The 4,907-nt window shown below is 38.1% G+C and overlaps 1 pseudogene; it reads left to right on the top strand.

The window, feature by feature from the left end:
- The window catches only part of LOC119358209, a 5,537-nt pseudogene extending 2,105 nt beyond the window's left edge, over nt 1-3,432 (top strand).
- Nucleotides 3,433-4,907: the final 1,475 nt, after the last annotated feature.

Here is a 4,907-nt window from a genome sequence, read left to right as displayed (position 1 = left end):
GTTTTCCCAGCCGTTGGTGCCCCCAGGACAATCAACAAATGTGATTGAGTGGACCAAGAAAAAGGATGCGTGGGGGAATATTATTGATTGTTGCTTTCGCCGGCGCCCCCAACAGCCCCCAGCGTGCCGGGTTTCTCCTGGGTTTGCCGACGCTATTTTGAGGTCTTGGGGGCGCTCGGGGGGCATGACTGGGCCGTTTTTGCCCTTTTTACATTGCCGGCACACAAAAAGTGGCCCTGCAGTGACTCTTGGGGGCGCGGCTGGAGATGCTCTAACAATTGAGACGCAATCCATATATTTTTGTTGGTGTCTTTATCTTTGGTTGCTCAGATGCCCAAATGAAGAAGAAAACTACTGTTTAATTAATTAGATTGTTTTGATACGCTGCATGGAGTACCTCTATATGTATTACTCCCCCCATCTCTAAAAAGAAGGCCTATAAGTTTTGTTAAGTATGCTTAGATTATTCTTGGTTAGCATAGCTTCCTACATTATTCTCCAAGGCTTACTTGTGTGCTAGTATTGCCACGATATCAATTATGTCGTGAGGTTTAATGCGGCACCCTGCCACAGCAAGGAAACCCACAATACCGTCGTGAGGTTTCCTATGTTGGCCTCTCAACTCCAAACTCTAATATGCAGCTATAGTGACGAATTTTCTTTGCGCGTGCAACACACTCGATGGAGAACTTTTAATGATATGAAAGTGTGTTTGAAGATCTAAAAATTGTTGCGTGTGCTTTATTTAATGATATGAAATTTTCTTAATTGTTTGGTATTAAACTCGGTAATTTTTTAATGATATGGAATTATTTTTCTAGAAAAATATAACCATATCGTTTTTAAGTACCAAATCTAAATACTTCTAATAGCATCAATAATTAAAGTGTTAGAAGTCTCGTCTCTAAAACATCACGATTTGGTGAACTAGAGTGAGTAACATGGAAGATCCTTTGTATTAGATAAAAAATAATATTCCTTTTAACTCCATTTTCGAAATGGCAGGGTTCCTTCATTCATTAAGAAAAGAGTTGCTTGGTTAATTAGAAAAAAGCGAGCGAAAACCAGATTTCTTCTAGCCTTCACTTTTGAATGTGTTGACAATTCCTATTTATTTTTCATGTCTAAGATCTGAAATTGACAATAACCAATTAATTATTTCACTTGGAGTGGTAGTTTCTATACATGCATATTTGCAAGATCAATACCTTAAAAGAGGTAAAATATCACAAGCCTCGATAATTTGGGTTCTTAAATTATGTTATAATAAGAGCTTAAGTAGCTTCATGGATCTCTATCATGGTATTTATGCAAGTGAATTCCAGATTTCTGAGTAGTTGCTTTCTACAGTTGATAAGAAGACCAGTCTAGTAAAGATTGTACTCCCAATTATGGCATATATGCTATTGACATGCATAGCCCTCATCTGGATCTGCAAATGCAAAGGTAGAGTAACAAGTTCCGTCTTGTTTTGACATATGACATTAGTATAGGAAGAGTTAAGAACAACAATGGATTTCCTAAACAGCAGACAAATGGCAAAAGAAGGAAAATCAGAAGAAAATAATGCGAGGATACTTTAGCACGTCCAACAGATTTGAAGGTGAAAATACATAAATTCCACTTGTTAGCTATGAATACATCCTTTTAGCAACAAATTCTTTTGCCGATTCCAACTTGCTTGGACGTGGAGGTTTTGGCAAAGTTTACAAGGTAGCTGAAAGTGATACTTACAATAGGACATGTTTATGATAGAATAGGGAACAAACATATTTACCTTTCAACTATTATCTGACTCAAGAAATCCCCCTTGACTCTCAATATGCTTTGTTTATCCAAATCTAAAAGTGCTCCAAAAATCAATGTGGCATCTATTTGTATAAGTAGATGACTTAGGATCATCAGGAAAAAGATGATGACTTAGGCACTTGTCATTGTCATCATTATCATTGTTGTTATTTCCTAACAATAAACACATCTTCTAGTCGATGCCAAATTAATGAAACATGTCCATGTTGATACCACATTGTCCAAAATCCACGTGGCTTAGGACAAGTTGGATATTTGCACTTGTTTTGATATCTGAGCTTACAAGGGTGTTAGTTTTAGAGTTTAAAAAATTATCGCTAGGCTAGAGTTAAAAGGGGCTAAATGCACTTCTTCATGTGAAGGGGTAATTAACTACATAAGTCAAAAAAGTTGGTTTCGAATTCTTGCTCAATTCATTAATATGCGCTCATGTAGGGCACACTGGAAAGTGGAAATGAGGTTGCTGTAAAAAGGCTTAGTAAGAGTTCCGGACAAGGTATAGCGGAGTTCAAAAATGAAGTGATTCTAATTGCCAAATTACAACACAAGAACCTAGTCACACTTCTTGGGTGTTGCATACACGAAGATGAGAAGCTATTGATCTACGAATACTTACCTAACAAAAAGTTTGGATGCCTTTCCTTTTGGTATGTGCTTGTTCATTGATCACATACTATAAAATTCTTGCATTAACCAAATTTATACTCATGATGAATAGCCTTGTTTCATATTGGCTGTGAATGATTCTACAAGAAAACATGTGCTCGATTGGTTGACACGATTCAAGATAATTAAAGGAGTAGCAAGAGGCCTTCTTTATCTTCATCGAGATTCAAGATTAACAATAATTCATAGAGATCTTAAAGCAAGAAACATTTATTGCACATATATAGAAATGACTCCCAAAATTTCAGATTTTGGTATGGCAAGAATTTTTTGGTGCAAACCAGAATCATGCAAACACTACACGGGTCGTTGAGACATACTAAGTAACCAGTGAACTAACAAACCAGTAGAACTTTAGTTTTTATGATTATGTGCATATACTAAATACATTATTTACTGACTTGTTGCCTGTTTTAAATAGTGGTTACATGTCACCTAAATATGCAATGGGAGGTGCCTTTTCTATGAAATCGGACATTTATGCCTACGATGTTCTTATCTTGGAGATTGTTAGTGGCATGACGATCAGCTCGCCTCAGCTCAGATCAAACTTTTCTAGCCTTATATCCTATATAATTATTATGGAACATGTGAAATTATCAATAACATGTTATGCCCCTAAAAATAGTAACATGATTTTGTTTTATTTGCCAGGCATGCAGATTATGGGAAGAGGCGAAAGCAACTAAACTAGTGGACTCTTCAGTTGTTGCGAGTTGCCCACTTCATGAAGCTTTACGTTGCATTCACATAGGACTCTTGTGTGTTCAAGACCATTCTAGTGATAGGACACTAATGTCATCGGTTCTGTCTATGATAGAAAATGAAAGTGGACTACTTCCAACTCCAAAGCAACCTGCATATTTTACTACAAGTAATTGTGAAGGTGAAGAAGCAAGGGAGAACATTGAGAATTCATTGAATGCAATTAGTATCACAACACTTGAGGGTCGTTAAATGTTGTCAAATTTACTGTGCATGAATTCTATTATAGCTGGTTGTATGGTTTATGAGTTTACTCTCTATGAACTGAATTTTGAATAAAAGGGTGTATTGGTGAATTTAGTGTGTAAGTTGTGAACAACCAAGGCAGAGGTAATGATGCTTGTCATGGTCCTCATATAGAAAGAAAATCCTGGGATAACCAGACAATAGAAATTGCATAAAAATGCCAAAAGGCAGAAAACAAGATGACTAAGCCACCGAGTATGAGCACGGGAAGGATTGAAGACAACGTCCCCCATGACCCAAGGCATCCGAGCTGCAAAGCGTTCTCACTCACGAGTCCGAAACAGACATCAATTTTCACCTGGAGCCCTCGCATGGGGAGGAGAACCGCGACGACGTCCTCAAGAGGAAAGTGGCACCAGCAGTTGCCACCGTTGTCGGTACCAAAGTGCAGAGTAGTAGCTCGCCCGTGTCACAATGAGGTACCAAGGACACCAGCGACAGATGCAGACTTCCGGATGATTGTAACGAAATCCTTTTTTCTAGGTTAGCATTCAGATGATTCAATAATTCCAAGTAGTTCAACCTTAGATAAAATGCACACACATGTTTGATCTTTTCCAGCACAACCGAATTACTAGGTGTGTCTACTTTCTGAACTAACCAACATAGTGACACTCGCTTTGATCATCCTCGCCATGTCTAAATTCCTATGCAATTTTCGAATTTCTTCTAGTGTTATGAAAATTTATTATAATGGAGAAATTTGATAGATTTGCGCAACTGTTAATAATGTGTGATTTGTTCATGCTTCTTCGTAATTATAGATTTTTTGGTTTTACAAGTGGAATGTCCCAATTAATGCACTCAAATGATCGTTCAGTAGTAGCACTTCTTGTAGTAGAAATTTTTAAATGCTTATGAATTTCAATGACAAGTGGTACAACATTTAGTTAAGTGGTTCTGAATTTCTTGTGATGAATGGGTTGTCTAAATTTAAGTATTTCTTAACAAAAGTGCCCGTAAGTTGCAATGTATGAAAAAATATCACACGCCCCTAACCCAATAGCCATGACTCGAGACCCATATAGGTCAAAATCCTTTATTTCAACACATGGCATCCCATTGACCTATTGGGGTGCCAATGATGGGTATGAAATGGCGGCGAAGGACGTCCTATCTGAATTTGTGTCATCGCAAGAGTGAGTCTGCAAGTGCTCACCATGAACATTGATGATGCAGTTCTTCCCCTTTCTGGTCGTGCATGTGAAAGAAAAATGTGTATGCATCGCAATCAGGTGTGTTTGGTTGGGTTCATGAGGGAAAATGTTCTCTACTCAACCAAATTTTGGGTGTTTGGTAGCCTTCACAATGGTCATTGAGGGAGTCCTGGATTAAGGGGTCCTCAGGCATCCGGACTATGTAACATGGGTCGGACTAATGGGCTGTGAAGATCCAAGACAGAAGACTTTCTCCCGTGTCCG

The sequence above is a fragment of the Triticum dicoccoides genome, chromosome 2A (assembly GCF_002162155.2).
Source record: "Triticum dicoccoides isolate Atlit2015 ecotype Zavitan chromosome 2A, WEW_v2.0, whole genome shotgun sequence".
In the NCBI taxonomy this organism is placed as follows: Eukaryota; Viridiplantae; Streptophyta; class Magnoliopsida; order Poales; family Poaceae; genus Triticum; species Triticum dicoccoides.
This window is presented reverse-complemented; position numbering and strand designations above follow the sequence as displayed.